We start from the raw sequence: 17989 nt of genomic DNA on the forward strand, positions 1-17989 counted from the left end.
GGTATTCCCAAACTGGGGTGTGTCTTATTGCAGGTATTCCCAAACTGGGGCGTGTCTTATTGTAGGTATTCCCAAACTGGGGTATGTCTTATTGTAGGTATTCCCAAACTGGGGTATGTCTTATTGCAGGTATTCCCAAACTGGGGTATGTCTTATTGCAGGTATTCCCAAACTGGGGTATGTCTTATTGCAGGTATTCCCAAACTGGGGTATGTCTTATTGCAGGTATTCCCAAACTGGGGTATGTCTTATTGCAGGTATTCCCAAACTGGGGTATGTCTTATTGCAGGTATTCCCAAACTGGGGTGTGTCTTATTGCAGGTATTCCCAAACTGGGGTGTGTCTTATTGCAGGTATTCCCAAACTGGGGTGTGTCAAATGAAAATGTGATTTACATTTATTAACAGTTGAAGTCTGACGTTTACATACACTGGGACGGCAGGGTAGCCTAGTGGTTAGAGCGTTGGACTAGTAACCAAAAGGTTGCAAGTTTGAATCCCCGAGCTGACAAAATACATTTGAACTCAGTTTTTCACAATTCCTGACATTTAATCCTAGTAAAAATTCCCTGTCTTAGGTCTGTTAGGATCACCACTTAATTTTAAAAATGTGAAATGGCAGAATAATAGCAGAGGGATTTATTTATTTCATCATGTTCCCAGTGGGTCAGAAGTTTACATACACTCAATTAGGATTTGGTAGCATTGCCTTTAAATTGTTTAACTTGGGTCAAACGTTTCATTAGCCTTCCACAAGCTTCCCACAATAAGTTGGGAGAATTTTGGCCCATTCCTTCTGGCAGAGCTGGTGTAACTGAGTCAGGTTTGTAGGCCTCCTTGCTGCAGAGCTGGGAAATGGGGTAGGCTTGGGCCAGTTGCTGTGGGGAGTGCAGAGCTGTTGGTAGGGGTAGGCTTGGGCCAGTTGCTGTGGGGGGGTGCAGAGCTGTTGGCCGAGGTAGGGGTAGGCTTGGGCCAGTTGCTGTGGGGGTGCAGAGCTGTTGGCCGAGGTAGGGGTAGGCTTGGGCCAGTTGCTGTGGGGGGGTGCAGAGCTGTTGGCCGGGGTAGGGGTAGGCTTGGGCCAGTTGCTGTGGGGGGTGCAGAGCTGTTGGCCGAGGTAGGGTAGGCTTGGGCCAGTTGCTGTTGGGGGGTGCAGAGCTGTTGGCCGAGGTAGGGGTAGGCTTGGGCCAGTTGCTGTTGGGGGGTGCAGAGCTGTTGGCCGAGGTAGGGGTAGGCTTGGGCCAGTTGCTGTGGGGGTGCAGAGCTGTTGGCCGGGGTAGCCAAGGTGGAAAGCAAGGCCAGTCGTAGAAAACTGCTTATTAAATTATCGGTGGTGACAGTGTTTCCTATCCTCAGTGCAGTGGGCAGCTGGGAGGAGGTGCTCTTATTCTCTATGGACTTTACAGTGTCCCAGAACTGTTTGGAATTAGCTACAGGATGCAAATATCTGTTTGAAAAAGCGAGCCTGAGCATATTGGTTCCTGACTTCCCTGAAAGGTTGCATATCGCGGGGGCTGTTCGATGCGAATGCAGAACACCACAGGATGTTTCTGAGCTGGTCAAGGGCAGACAAGTCTGGGTAATACTCAAGATGCAGTCGCACCCCTAAGAACAAAAAACATTTGTCACAGGAAACTAGCTCCCTGGTATACAGGTTTAGATATTATGTTGGTAAGATATCAGTTCGTCTCTGGATGGTTTGTCCTCTGACAAATCAATTGTACGTTTCGGTGTTCCTCTAGGTTTTAGGACCACTATTGTTTTCATTATATATTCTACCTCTTGTGTTTCCGAATGACATCACCAATGTCAACGTTCACTGCTATGCGGACGGACACACAGCTGTACATTCAGATGAAACAGGGTGAAGCCTCCATTTCCTACCCTGGAAGCCTGTGTTTCAGACATAAGGCAGTGGATGGTGGCAAATGTTCTACTTTTAAACTCAGACAAAACAGAGATGCTTGTTCTAGGTCCCAAGAAACAAAGAGATCTTCTGTTGAATCTGACAATTAATCTTGATGGTTGTACAGTCGTCTCAAATAAAACTGTGAAGGACCTCGGCGTTACTCTGGACCCTGATCTCTCTTTTGACGAACGTATCGAGACTGTTTCAAGGACAGCTTTTTTCCATCTACGTAACATTGCAAAAATCTGAAACTTTTGGTCAAAAGATGAAAAGCTAATCCATGCTTTTGTCACTTCTAGGTTAGACTACTGCAATGCTCTACTTTCCGGCAACCCAGATAAATCACTAAATAAACTTCAGTTGGTGCTAAATATGGCTGCTAGAATCCTGACTAGAACCAACAAATTTGATCATATTACTCCAGTGCTAGCCTCCCTACACTGGCTTCCTGTCAAAGCAAGGGCTGATTTCAAGGTTTTACTGCTAACCTACAAAGCATTACATGGGCTTGCTCCTACCTACCTCTCTGATTTGGTCCTGCCGTACATACCTACACGTACGCTACGGTCACAAGACGCAGGCCTCCTAATTGTCCCTAGAATTTCTAAGCAAACAGTTGGAGGCAGGGCTTTCTCCTATAGAGCTCCATTTTTATGGAATGGTTTGCCTACCCATGTGAGAGACGCAGACTCGGTCTCAACCTTTGTCTTTACTGAAGACTCATCTCTTCAGTAGGCCCCAGGGGTGCGAAGGTGAACGGCAAGGAACTGGTGCGACGAACCCCCCATGTCGTCTCTGCCTGGCCGGCTCCCCTCTCTTCACTGGGATCCTCTGACCCTACTACGGGGACTGAGTCACTGGCTTACTGGTGCTCTTCCGTGCCGTCCCTAGGAGGGGGTTGAGTCACTGACGTGATCTTCACGTCAGATTTTGCGCCCCCTTGCAGGAAAAGGCTGTTTCAGGTGTTTGAAAAATGCTTAATTCTTCAAGTTCCGGACAGGGAAAGCAGTCCAGAGGGGTAGTTATTGGTGAGAGTTCAGAGGCCTTCGTCTCTCATATCTATGAATCTCCTCGTCCAGCAAAGTGTGCCACATTCATGATTCATTTCCAGCGAAGCCCATCTATCTATCTAGATGTATTTCAATAACAACATTGAATGGGAGTTATTTGACATGTATTCTTCTACTCAATACTGGAGGGAACCTCCCCCTTCAAGTTGTAATATCCTTTTTATACCACTAGATGTCACTATTAGACAGCTTTACTAAAATAAAATTACTGAAACTAGTCCGTTGTACACCATTTAACATTTACATTTAAGTCATTTAGCAGACGCTCTTATCCAGAGCGACTTACAAATTGGTGAATTCACCTTCTGACATCATACACCGAGACAGACAGATATCGGTGAGTCCTCTCTATTGGAAGATCTCAACATTTCCTCCCCTTTGACCTTCTCGTCCAATGTGGTTTGAAAAGGAGGCAATGAAATGCAATTAAGATTCTCCTATGGAGCCTGGATCTTGTTTTCTTGGTACACTATAGATACAAAAGCTGTTTCAGCCACTACCGTTGCTGACAGGTGTATAAAATAAAGCACACCGCAATGCAATCTCCATAGACAAATATTGGCGAATGTCACCTGCCCAGATGCATAGTGCCAACAGTCAAACTTGTTGGAGGAGGTGGGGCTAGGCCCATTTTAGTTCCAGTGAAGGGAAATCTTAATGCTACAGCATACAATGACATTCTACATGATTCTGTGCTTCCAACTTTGTGTCAAAAGTTTGGGGAAGGCCATTTCCTGTTTCAGCATGACAATGCCTCGTGCACAAAGCGAGGTCCATACAGAAATGGTTTGTGGAGATCGGTGTGGAAGAACTTGACTGGCCTGCACAGAGCCCTGACCTCAACCCCATCGGGCCTAATTGCCCAACCTCACTAATGCTCTTGTGGCTGACTGGAAGAAAGTGGAAAGCCCCGCTGTTATGCAATGTTCCAACATCTAGTGGAAAGCCTTCCCCCAGAAGTTCAACATCTAGTGGAGGCCTTCCCAGAAGAGTGTTATAGCAGCAATGTTCCAACATCTAGTGGAAAGCCTTCCCAGAAGAGTGGAGGCTGTTATAGCAGCAATGTTCCAACATCTAGTGGAAAGCCTTCCCAGAAGAGTGGAGGCTGTTATGCAGCAGCAATGTTCCAACATCTAGTGGAAAGCCTTCCCAGAAGAGTGGAGGCTGTTATAGTTCCAACATCTAGTGGAAAGCAATGTTCCAACATCTAGTGGAAAGCCTTCCCAGAAGAGTGGAGGCTGTTATAGCAGCAATGTTCCAACATTAGTGGAAAGCCTTCCCAGAAGAGTGGAGGCTGTTATAGCAGCATACTAATACCCATGATTTTGGAATGAGCAGGTGTCCACATACTTTTGATCAGGGAGTGTATATCAGTCTCACCGCATGAAAAAAATCCACACATCTGTCATTTTTAATATCTTAACAATCATATACATACAGCTCGTACCATCATCCATGCATCACCGAAACAAAGTGAACATGTTCATCATCATGAGATTGGATAGCACTGATGGAGATTTACATCACAAATACAAAATCAGATCCTTCTGATGCACCCTGATTTCTGTTGTAAACCGATATAATCACATGAAGAAAACACGGTGGATTTGGTTCCCTCTGAATAACACCGTATCAAAGCTGTCGTTATATATAGTCGTACATAATGATATCAGTCAGGCGCGTCTGGCACTAGTAGATTACTTCTGGTTAGTGTGTTAGGAGATAAATGTCCGTTCAGGAAGTATTCAGACTCTTATTCTAAAATGGATTCAATTCATTTCATCAATACCCCATCATCACAAAGTGAAAACAGGTTTAGACATTTTTGCAAATGTATTAAAAAAATAAATACCTTATTTACTTAAGTATTCAGACCGTTTGCTATGAAACTCTAAGTTCAGGTGCATCTTGTTTCCATTGATCGTCCTCGAGATGTTTCTACAACTTGACTGGAGTCCACCTGTGGTAAGTTCAATTGATTGGACATGATTTGAAAAGGCACACACTTGTCTGTATAAGGTCCCACAGTTAACAGTGCGTGTCAGAGCAAAAACCAAGCCATGAGGTGGATGGTATTGTCCATAGAGCTCCGAGACAGGATTGTGTCGCGGCACAGATCTGGGAAGGGTACCAAAAAATGTCTGCAGCATTGAAGGTCCCCAAGAACACAGTGGCCTCCATCATTCTTAAATGGAAGAAGTTTGGAACCACCAAGACTCTTCCTAGAGCTTGCCACCCGGCCAAACTGAGCAATTGGGAGAGAAGCGCCTTGGCCAGGGAAGTGACCAAGAACCCAGTGGTCACTCTGACAGAGCTCCAGAGTTCATCTGTGGAGATGGGAGAACCTTCCAGAAGGACAACCATCTCTGCAGCACTCCACCAATCAGGCCTTTATGGTAGAGTGGCCAGATGGAAGCCACTCTTCAGGAAAAGGCACATGACAGCCTGCTTGGAGTTTGCCAAAAGGCACCTAAAGGACTCTGACCATGAGAAACAAGATTCTCTGTCCTGAATGCCAAGCGTCACGTCTGGAGGTAACCTGGCACCATCCCTACGGTGAAGCATGGTGGCAGCATCATGCTGTGGGGATGTTTTTCAGCAGGGACTGGGAGACTAGTCAGGATTGAGGGAAAGATGAAAGGAGCAGACTGAGGCGAAGGTTCACCTTCCAGCAGGACAACGACCCTAAGCACACAGCCAAGACAACACAGGAGTGGCTTCGGGTCAAGTCTCTGAATGTCCTTGAGTGGCCCAGCCAGAGCCAGGCCTTGAACCCGATCAAACATCTCTGGAGAAACCTGAAAATAGCTGTGCAGCGACGCTCCCCATCCAACCTGACAGAGCTTGAGAGGATCTGCAGAGAAGAATGGGAGAAGCTCCCCAAATACAGGTTTGCCAAACGTGTAGCGTCACACCCAAGAAGACTCCAACTGTGGGCTTCAACAGAGTACTGAGTAAAGGGTCTGAATAAAACATTTACTTTGTCATAATGGAGAGTTGTCTGTAGATTGAGGGGAAAAAAAGATTGAATCCATTTTAGAATAAGGCTGTAACGTAACAAAACGTTGAAAAAGTCAAGGGGTCTGAATACTTTCTGAAGGCCCTGTATTACACACCCGGATTCACACTGCTACAATGAATCCACATCCATTCTGCATATTACAGAATCAAGCAAAAGAACAAAGGTACCTGAAAATGTCATTTGTGTGGTTTGTTCCACAAATCAACAACTTGGTGAGTACAGTACAAATTAAACTAGAGATGTATCTAGTGTAAGTCCACGTGGTACCGAACCTCTGACACTGGAGAGACCAAGGCCCTCTGGGTCCTGGTGTAAAGTAGTGCTCAACATGGGGAATAGAGGATGAGTCCAGTCCTCTCCCAGAGCACCTTGTCCTGAACTGGAGACACTACGAAGAGAAACAGTTCACACCGCTGAGGGACTTTCATACTGAGACAGAGGACAATGGAGCCTGATCTGTTTGTGTCATCATGTGAACTCCTTGTCTTGCCAAACACATCTGGGACCAAGCTAAGGAGTGTTGTCTGCATAGCCAGAGTCCAGTGAAGCAGGGAATGCAGACTGTTTTTATTGCTGAGTTTGGTATCTCTATTATCCAAACCGATACACCTCCACCCGGATCTCTAGACCAATGACGTATACAAACACCTGTCTATGATCTCGACTAGTACAGAAATGTTAAAAACTGACCCCCAAGCAGTTGTCCTTCTCCGTAAGGCAAATTAAAAGTGACGAGGCTCTACGCTTGTTTTCATTTATTAAGAAACATTTAAATGCCAAAGAAACAAACGTTGCATTGAAGGGCTGAAGGACAAACACCATTCAGCTTTAACATCCAAACTTCAGCTCCTTCACAGGTTGTTGGTAAAAAAATGATGAGGATGAAGAGGGGATGAAGGAAAGGTGAGAGGATTTAAACTGCAGGTTCACTCAGTGATACTCTTCTCTACTAGGGCTGCAGAACTCAGGGAACCTTCAATAAATTACCTAGTTTTACAGAAATCCTGGTTTGGAAGTTTCCCAGGAATAAGCAGAGAATCCGGAAGCATCCAACCAGGTTTTAGGAAAACCAGGAATTAATTTAAAGTTCCTGGTATTCTGCAACCTGACTCTCCCCACCAGACATCTGGCTGGTGGGTACCAGGGACAACCTGACTCTCCCCACCAGACATCTGGCTGGTGGGTACCAGGACAACCTGGACAGATATCCTGACTCTCCCCACCAGACATCTGGCTGGTGGGTACCAGGGACAACCTGACTCTCCCCACCAGACATCTGGCTGGTGGGTACCAGGGACAACCTGACTCTCCCCACCAGACATCTGGCTGGTGGGTACCAGGACAACCTGACTCTCCCCACCAGACATCTGGCTGGTGGGTACCAGGACAACCTGACTCTCCCCAACCAGACATCTGGCTGGTGGGTACCAGGGACAACCTGACTCTCCCCACCAGACATCTGGCTGGTGGGTACCAGGGACAACCTGACTCTCCCCACCAGACATCTGGCTGGTGGGTACCAGGGACAACCTGACTCTCCCCACCAGACATCTGGCTGGTGGGTACCAGGGACAACCTGACTCTCCCCACCAGACATCTGGCTGGTGGGTACCAGGGACAACCTGACTCTCCCCACCAGACATCTGGCTGGTGGGTACCAGGGACAACCTGACTCTCCCCACCAGACATCTGGCTGGTGGGTACCAGGGACAGACCTGACTCTCCCCACCAGACATCTGGCTGGTGGGTACCAGGGACAACCTGACTCTCCCCACCAGACATCTGGCTGGTGGGTACCAGGGACAACCTGACTCTCCCCACCAGACATCTGGCTGGTGGGTACCAGGGACAACCTGACTCTCCCCACCAGACATCTGGCTGGTGGGTACCAGGGACAACCTGACTCTCCCCACCAGACATCTGGCTGACAGCTGGTGGGGCTCAACACAACAACACACTATGGATGTAGATCAGGCTCCAAAGAGGCTCCGCTGCAGCGGCTGTCATCATGTCGTCCCTGGTGGGTGTCAGAGGGTCAGTAGGTCGTCCCTGGTGGGTATAGGTCGTCCCTGGTGGGTCAGTGTCAGAGGGTCAGTAGGTCGTCCCTGGTGGGTATCAGAGGGTCAGTAGGTCGTCCCTGGTGGGTATCAGAGGGTCAGTATCCCTGGGGGTCCCTGGTGGGTATCAGAGGGTCAGTAGGTCGTCCCTGGTGGGTATCAGAGGGTCAGTAGGTCATCCCTGGTGGGTATCAGAGGGTCAGTAGGTGTAGGTCCCTGGTGGGTGTCAGAGGGTCAGTAGGTCGTCCCTGGTGGGTATCAGAGGGTCAGTAGGTCGTCCCTGGTGGGTCAGAGGGTAGGTCGTCCCTGGTGGGGTAGGTCCCTGGTGGGTATCAGAGGGTCAGTAGGTGGGTCAGTAGGTCATCCCTGGTGGGTCAGTAGGTCATCCCTGGTGGGTATCAGAGGGTCAGTAGGTCGTCCATGGTGGGTCAGTAGGTCGTCCCTGGTGGGGTCAGTAGGGTCAGTAGGTCCCTGGTGGGTATCAGAGGGTCAGTAGGTCATCCTGGTGGGTGTCAGAGGGTCAGTAGGTCGTCCCTGGTGGGTATCAGAGGGTCAGTAGGTCGTCCCTGGTGGGTATCAGAGGGTCTGGTGGGTATCAGAGGTCAGTAGGTCGTCCCTGGTGGGTGGGTGGGTCAGTAGGTCAGGGTCAGTAGGTCCCTGGTGGGTGTCAGAGGGTCAGTAGGTCTGGTCCCTGGTGGGTATCAGAGGGTCAGTAGTAGGTCGTCCTGGTCAGTAGGTCCCTGGGGTCAGAGGGTCAGTAGGTCATCCCTGGTGGGTCAGAGGGTCAGTAGGTCATCCCTGGTGGGTATCAGAGGGTCAGTAGGTCGTCCCTGGTGGGTATCAGAGGGTCAGTAGGTCGTCCCTGGTGGGTATCAGAGGGTCAGTAGGTCGTCCCTGGTGGGTATCAGAGGGGTATCAGTAGGTCGTCCTGGTGGGTATCAGAGGGTCATCCCTGGTGGGTATCAGAGGGTCAGTAGGTCGTCCCTGGTGGGTATCAGAGGGTCAGTAGGTCATCCCTGGTGGGTGTCAGAGGGTCGTCACTGGTGGGTATCAGAGGGTCAGTAGGTCGTCCCTGGTGGGTGTCAGAGGGTCAGTAGGTCGTCACTGGTGGGTATCAGAGGGTTAGCAGGTCGTCCCAGTCAACCAATCAGGGCCTCCAGATATAGAGGCCTGTTATCAAAGCAGGGAGATCACTGATGATGGTCACCTCCCTCTTGACTTCATTTTCAAAGGCACAATTTCTGCAAAGAGTTTGTGTGTGTGTGTGTGTGTGTGTGTGTGTGTGTGTGTGTGTGTGAGAACGAGATGTAGTACCCACTAGTAGAGACACTGAGGAGACAGACAGAACTAGGAGAAATGACCTACCAACTTGTCACGGTGACCATTTGTGGTTGCTATCTAGTGCCTGAGTCCACCGACCAATCAAACACTTTTATTGAGATTTGCCAGATTTCTTCCAGTCCAGTCTGGACAGTCTCTCTGTAGAGAGGCTTCCTTAAGTTAGTTCGTACTGGGCTGTCCGTCCGCCTGTCCCATCACAGCTTGTCGTCTCTGTCCAGCAGCGCCTGCAGTTCGTGCTGGATGTCCTCGGGGAGCTCCAGGGCAGGCAGGTCGTCCAGAGAGATGTCCTGGGTGGGCATCTCCAGAGGGGGCAGGTTAGGTATGGAGATGTCCTTGTTCCTCCTCTCCTCTGACTGGGGAAGAACCCACAGCTCTGATTTCTCCAGTAAGTCTGTGTCCACTGCATCCCTCTTCAGTCGGATGTTCTCCCCTCGCAGGCGCTTGTTGTCCTGGGTCAGTTTCTCGTTCTCTCCCAGCAGAATGTCTATGTGGCGCCGCAGGCTGGCGATGGTGGTCTGCTGCTCCTCCAGACGGGTCTTATCATCCTTGTGGGCCTTGCTGCCGGGGCAGGGTGTGGGGGGGGGGGGGAGCCCTTGTTCTTCAGGAGGTACAGCCAGGTGTCGTACTCCCTCTCTGGGTGGCGGGGGGGCTCGTTGGTCACGAGGCTGGGGGCTGGTCGGTAGAGGGGTGGCTCAGGAGGACCATGGGATTGCCCTCCTGTCTGGTCCTCTTCCACTTCTCCTCAATAAGCCGCTGCTGCTTCACGTGGCTGTCCTCTGGAGGGCCATGGACAAACCAGCCTGGAGGAGACAGACAGGCCTCAGATACGACTTGACACCTCACACGACACCTCACTACGACTCGACACCTCACTACGACACCTCACTACGAAACGACTCGACACCTCACTACGACTCGACACCTCACTACGACTCGACACCTCACTACGAACGACTCGACACCTCACTACGGCACGACTCGACACCTCACTACGACTCGACACCTCACTACGGACGACACCTCACTACGACTCGACACCTCACTACGACACCTCGACACCTCACACGGTCACTACGACTCGACACCTCACTACGGCACGACTCGACACCTCACTACGGCACGACTCGACACCTCACTACGGCACGACTCGACACCTCACTACGGCACGACTCGACACCTCACTACGACACCTCACACTACGACTCGACACCTCACTACGGCACGGCTCGACACCTCACTACTGGCACGGCTCGACACCTCACTACGACGGCTCGACACCTCACTACGGCACGGCTCGACACCTCACTACGGCACGGCTCGACACCTCACTACAAATGGCTCGACACCTCACTACCAAATGGCTCGACACCTCACTACGACTCGACACCTCACTACGAAATGGCTCGACACCTCACTACAAATGGCTCGACACCTCACACGAAATGACTCGACACCTCACTACGAAATGGCTCGACACCTCACTATGGCTCACACCTCACTACAACACCTCACGAAATGGCTCGACACCTCACTACGAAACGGCTCGACACCTCACTACGAAACGGCTCGACACCTCACTACGAAACGGCTCGACACCTCACTACGAAACGGCTCGACACCTCCTCGAAACGGCTCGACACCTCACTCACTATGGCTCGACACCTCACTACGAAATGGCTCGACATTTAAGAAATCATTTCGACACCTCACTACGAAATGGCTCGACACCTCACTACGAAATGGCTGACACCTCACTACATCAGGGACACCTCCACTTTCAACCTCACTAGTGCATCCTCACTACGAAATGACTCGACCACCTCCTAGGTATGACTCGACCACCTCACTACGAAATGACTGCCACCTCACTACGACTGTAACATGGCATGCTTTATTCAAATAACCAAAGACAGAACTAAACATTGACCAATATTTTTTTTGGTCAATATTGACCAACATTTAACCAGGAGCACATGACTGAGGTCCAAGAACTGACATTCCCTCCATTTCGATACATGACAACACCCTACTGAACAGACTCACCTGTTCACACTCTGTTAACTTCATGGCTTCCCTCAGCAGATCTGCACACACACACACATTACATACTAGGCTGATATTAAAAATCTGTATCTTGAGCATAATATAGTATGACTGCATTCTAACAGCACACAGTCTTTCTGTGCAGAATGACATTCAGATAGCTAGTCCACTGTCAGCTCCACTGTCAGCTTCCACTGTCAGCTTCCACTGTCAGCTTCCACTGTCAGCTTCTTTATTTGTGTTGCAAACAGAGCAGACAACACTAATCATAATGTTCTCACTATCTCTATGTAGTCTTTAGTCTGTCAGACGCAGGGCCCCGCACATAGTCTGTCAGACGCAGGGTCCACATAGTCTGTCAGGAAGGGTCTGACATAGTCTGTCAGACGCAGGCCCCCGTACATAGTCTGTCAGACGCAGGGCCCCTACATAGTCTGTCAGACGCAGGCCCCCGTACATAGTCTGTCAGACGCACCTGTTACATAGTCTGTCAGACGCTTAATAGTCTGTCAGACGAGGGCCCCGTACATAGTCTGTCAACGCAGGCCCCCACATAGTCTGTCACAGGGCCCATTACATAGTCGGTCAGACGCAGGGCCCTACATAGTCTGTCAGAAGGGCCCTGCACATAGTCTGTCAGACGCGGCCCCCGTACATAGTCTGTCAGACGCAGGGCCCCGCATAGTCTGTCAGACGCAGGGCCCCGCTTAGTCTGTCAGACGCAGGGCCATTACATAGTCTGTCAGACGCAGGGCCCCGTCATGATAGTCTGTCAGACGCAGGGCCCTGTCAGCTGTCAGACGCAGGGCCAGCATAGTCTGTCAGACTCAGGGCCTCCTACATAGTCTGTCAGACGCAGGGGCCCTACATAGTCTGTCAGACGCAGGGCCCCGTACATAGTCTGTCAGAGGGCCCCGCTAGTCTGTCAGACGCAGGGCCCTTACTTTAGTCTGTCAGTTGCAAACAGAGCAGACAGTCTGTCAGGACTAATCACATATCTGTCAGAAGGGGCCCTCACATAGTCTGTCAGACGCAGGGCCCCGTACATAGTCTGTCAGACGCAGGGCCCCGTACATAGTCTGTCAGACGCAGGGCCCCGTACATAGTCTGTCAGACGCAGGGCCCCGTACATAGTCTGTCAGACGCAGGGCCCCGTACATAGTCTGTCAGACGCAGGGCCCCGTACAGTCTGTCAGACGCAGGGCCCCGTACACAGTCTGTCAGACGCAGGGCCCCGTACATAGTCTGTCAGACGCAGGGCCCCGTACATAGTCTGTCAGATACAGTCTGTCTGACGCAGGGCCCCGTACAGTCTGTCAGACGCAGGGCCCCGTACATAGTCTGTCAGACGCAGGGCCCGTACATAGTCTGTCAGACGCAGGGCCCCGACACATAGTCTGTCAGACGCAGGGCCCCGTACATAGTCTGTCAGACGCAGGGCCCGACAGTCTGTCAGACGCAGGGCCCCGTACACAGTCTGTCAGACGCAGGGCCCCGTACACAGTCTGTCAGACGCAGGGCCCCGACACAGTCTGTCAGACGCAGGGCCCCGACACAGTCTGTCAGACGCAGGGCCCCGCACATAGTCTGTCAGACGCAGGGCCCCGCACATAGTCTGTCAGACGCAGGGCCCCGACTAACATAGTCTGTCAGACGCAGGCCCCCGTACAGTCTGTCAGACGCAGGGCCCGTACATAGTCTGTCAGACGCAGGCCCCCGTACATAGTCTGTCAGGACGCAGGGCCCGTACAGTCTGTCAGACGCAGGGCCCCGTACATAGTCTGTCAGACGCAGGCCCCGTACACAGTCTGTCAGACGCAGGGCCCCGTACACAGTCTGTCAGACGCAGGCCCCCGACACAGTCTGTCAGACGCAGGACCCCGTACATAGTCTGTCAGACGCAGGGCCCCGTACATAGTCTGTCAGACGCAGGCCCCCGCCAGTCTGTCAGACGCAGGCCCCCTGGCATAGTCTGTCAGACGCAGGGCCCCTTTACATAGTCTGTCAGGACGCAGGGCCCGACATAGTCTGTCAGAAAGGGCCCCGTACATAGTCTGTCAGACGCAGGGCCCCTCACATAGTCTGTCAGACGCAGGGCCCCGTACATAGTCTGTCAGACGCAGGGCCCCGTACATAGTCTGTCAGACCATAGTCTGTCAGACGCAGGGCCCCGTACATAGTCTGTCAGACGCAGGGCCCCCGTACATAGTCTGTCAGACGCAGGGCCCTGACAGTCTGTCAGACGCAGGGCCCCTCACATAGTCTGTCAGACGCAGGGCCCCGATACTAGTCTGTCAACGTATCAGGGCCCCGTACATAGTCTGTCAGACGCAGGGCCCCACATAGTCTGTCAGACACCCCTGCATAGTCTGTCAGACTCCATAGTCTGTCAGACGCAGGGCCCCTACAGTCTGTCAGAGCGGGCCCCCACTAATCATAGTCTGTCAGACGCGGGCCCCCGTACATAGTCTGTCAGACGCGGGCCCCCGTACATAGTCTGTCAGACGCAGGGCCCCGTACACATAGTCTGTCAGACGCAGGGCCCCGTACATAGTCTGTCAGACGCAGGCCCCGTACATAGTCTGTCAGACGCAGGCCCTGTATAGTCTGTCAGACGCAGGCCCCGACATGGGGTTGTCAGCAGGCTTTTGTATCACAGTCTGTCAAGGGCATGTTTATCCTGATGTCCCTGGAGACTGAACTGGCACACATAGAGAGGACACTCAACCCTCCACAACTCTCCTAAACCCTCCACTAAACACTCCTGAACGCGACTCCACAGAGCCGCAGAAGGCTACAGTACACAGAGCAGGAAATAGTTATTATTCTCCTGGTGACGACTGAGCAAATGGGTTTAATCCCAGATCACAATCTGTTAAAGGTCTGACATCTGTAAGGGAAGTTGAGGAAGTGGGTTGTGTGCCAGTTGTTTCAGTCTGACATCTATAAGGGAAGTTGAGGAAGTGGGTTGTGTGCCAGTTGTTTCAGTCTGACATCTATAAGGGAAGTTGAGGAAGTGGGTTGTGTGCCAGTTGTTTCAGTCTGACATCTATAAGGGAAGTTGAGGAAGTGGGTTGTGTGCCAGTTGTTTCAGTCTGACAGTAATTAATAGTCAATCTCTAAAATGTATCATTATTCACAGAATGGTGAAAGAAAACAAGTTCAGTAGACTGATGACACACCTGCAGCTTTCCCATGGCAGGAAATAGCTTCTTCATATTTACCAGCTGCCAACAAGCGGTCTGCCTTCCTGGACTGCTGATGGGCCTGAGAGGAGATGTGGAGGGAGATTAAGGATTTATGCTTTTGAGAGAGATCTCATATTAGCCTTATCATCTTACCTACAAATGCACAAATCCTACCCTGCCAGATAAGACGGTGAAGTACTTCTACACCACAGAAGTGCTGGCGAGAGAGGCTATCAGAAGGGTCTATCTGAGAAGTCCCATCAGTCCTAATTTCATGTCTGCACAAACAGGTGCACAGAACATGTTTACTTCATGTCAGAACGAAACAAAATAGCGTTAACTTGATGTCGGTAAAATGCTGTCATTTAAATGATTGATTATTATATTCTTAGCTATGAGTCTAACTAGCTAATAAAACGTTAAAGCAGGGATAAAGGATCTTTGGCTTTTCTCGTCTGGTTCCTCTTTCACAATATGTTTACTTCTTTAGTTAGCTAGTTGCCTACTGCTTGTCACACATATATATATATAAAGTTAGCTAGCTCGCTACATGAGTTGACCTACTCCAGAATAAAGCTTTAGCTAGGTGAGCTATCATGTATGGAGGAAGCTTATTTAGCTAGCTACCGTTCCCTAACTAGTTGACTTGCTACAATCTTAGCTAGCTAAATTGGACTATTGTTAGCCAGTTAGCTAAGTTAATATACAGCCAAAATCACAACATATCTGGCAAGCTAACAAACCTTGGCACTTTGCATGGGACATGAGAACAATCTAGGAGGCTACAGAGTAGTGTTATAAACACCGAGGTCAATCAGCCCCTGGCTTTGTTTCCAGGATCACAACAAGGGGCTAACGTTGGCTAGGGATGTAGTTAGCTAGCTAGCCTGTTAGCCTACTAGATATTACAACATCAACAGAAACTTACGAGGTTAAGAGGACTGTCCACTACCTCCATATTCTTCAAGAGTAAAAACTACATGAAACGTCTTGAAGTCCCTCGCAGTCGGTCATCGGTGCTACTGTTTTATTCCCGAGACCAAATATTCGGGTTAATAAACCGGGCTGCTAAAATTAGAAAACGTTTAAAAATACAGGACAAATAGCTAGATAGCCAGCTAAACAAGGTCATGCCAAGATGGGATATAGCTTTTGTCAAATTGTCGATAACAGTATATTATTGACATTTTTTGAATATCAGCTAAACCTACCTATTTTCCTAGCCTTAACCTAATAATCCTAATCTGATGCGTTAATTATCCTAAACTGCGTAATAAATTATTCTAAATCTGCTACAAAAAGTACATGTTGACAATAGCTGTACCCATTCTAGACTCAACCGCTAAACAAGGACAAATAACGTGATGACGTTTCAATATTCTTGACGTAATTTCCTAATTTCCGTTTCTGACGGCGACAACACAATGAGACAGATATTTCACCGGATGTATAAATATGAAGAATCCGGTTGGATTTTCCACCCACTACCAAATATGGTGATTATAGGAAGCCTCGTGGCCGGCAGTGCGAGAATATGTAGTGAGATGGATTTTGGCCGAAATTCTGAAAATGTTCTCATCAATCAAATCAAATTAATTTATAAAGCCCTTCTTACATCAGCTGATGTCACAAAGTGCTGTACAGAAACCCAGCCTAAAACCCCAAACAGCAAGCAATGCAGGTGTAGGAGCACGGTGGCTAGGAAAATGCCCTAGTAAGGCCAAAACCTAGGAAGAAACCTAGAGAGGAACCAAGCTATGTGGGGTGGCCAGTCCTCTTCTGGCTGTGCCTGGTGGAGATTATAACAGAACATGGCCAAGATGTTCAAATGTTCATAGATGACCAGCAGGGTCAAATAATAATAACCACAGTAGTTGTCGAGGGTGCAACAAGTCAGCACCTCAGGAGTAAATGTCAGTTGGCTTTTCATAGCCGATCATTCAGAGTATCTGTACCACTCCTGCTGTCTCTAGAGAGTTGAAAACAGCAGGTCTATTAAACGTCTCCATACAGTGTTCATTTTTTCCAAAAGTATAAATCTGTAACAAACCGAGTGGACTGCGTTTTGTAGACTTCACCCAAAGTTTCAAAAAAGATGGGTTATTTAGGAGTGGAAAGGTGAATTGAGTTACTGCAGACGGCACTTCATAGAATAGGCGTTCCCTCACACAAATATGCAAATAAATGGCAGAACGCGCCAACAGGATCTCACTAGCTCGTGCTTGGCTCTGCCCACCTTGTTTGTTTCGCCCACTATGATTCATTTAGCTCCCATTGGAAACTAAAGTCTCTGGTCTATCTTGGGTTAGTTCTAAAAAATCTTTGCCTACTTTCCAACATCTCACCACTAGAGGGAAACTGCGATTTATCAACATGTTGCCTGGTGTACTAAAGCAAAGATTGTCTATTATATTGACAAGATATTTGAGTGACCGCTCTAACAATGGAAATCAATGTCCTCAAAGATGGAAGGCAGGCGGTAGGAGGCGAGATCAAGTGGGACCATTCTAGCCAATAAGAGGGCAGATATACGTGTGAACAACAGGCCATAGACATATATGGAGGGCTCATCTTTGTATCTGTGCCATTATTGAGTACCCCATTATGAGTCATAATACCCCAACAAACATATTGGTAACCCCGAAATGGGTTCCATCGTTTTTCCACCCTTCATTTTTGCATGGGGGATTTTGGTAAGGTGTTTGGTGTCGGCTCACCCGTTTTGATAATGGGTTCCGTTTTGATAAGGTCTGCGTTTTTCGGCTCACCCTTCATTTTTGCATCGGGGGGATTTTGCTATGACGTTTTGATAACTTCTATGACGTTTTGATAAGGTCTGCGTTTGGTGTCGGCTCACCCCGCTATGACGTTTTGATAAGGTCTGCGTTTGGTGTCGGCTCACCCCGCTATGACGTTTTGATAAGGTCTGCGTTTGGTGTCGGCTCGTTTTGATAAGGTCTGCGTTTGGTGTCGGCTCACCCCGCTATGACGTTTTGATAAGGTCTGCGTTTGGTGTCGGCTCACCCCGCTATGACGTTTTGATAAGGTCTGCGTTTGGTGTCGGCTCACCCCGCTATGACGTTTTGATAAGGTCTGCGTTTGGTGTCGGCTCACCCCGCTATGACGTTTTGATAAGGTCTGCGTTTGGTGTCGGTTCACCCCGCTATGACGTTTTGATAAGGTCTGCGTTTGGTGTCGGTATCGTTTTGATAACCCTGCTATGACGTTTGATAAGGTCTGCGTTTGGTGTCGGTTCACCCTGCTATGATGTTTTAATAATCAAATCTCTCTCAGACAAGGAAACTTAATAAAATATATTTGCTTGTAATCCCCCCCCCGCCCCCAAAAAATAAATGCTAATTA

General features: G+C 49.5%; 1 pseudogene; it reads right to left on the reverse strand.

The window, feature by feature from the left end:
- Nucleotides 1–9007: 9007 nt before the first annotated feature.
- LOC135529408 (nuclear receptor-binding factor 2-like) lies at nucleotides 9008–15608 on the reverse strand (annotated as a pseudogene).
- Between the last annotated feature and the right edge of the window lie 2381 nt (nucleotides 15609–17989).

This window comes from Oncorhynchus masou, unplaced genomic scaffold (assembly GCF_036934945.1).
Source record: "Oncorhynchus masou masou isolate Uvic2021 unplaced genomic scaffold, UVic_Omas_1.1 unplaced_scaffold_1161, whole genome shotgun sequence".
In the NCBI taxonomy this organism is placed as follows: Eukaryota; Metazoa; Chordata; class Actinopteri; order Salmoniformes; family Salmonidae; genus Oncorhynchus; species Oncorhynchus masou.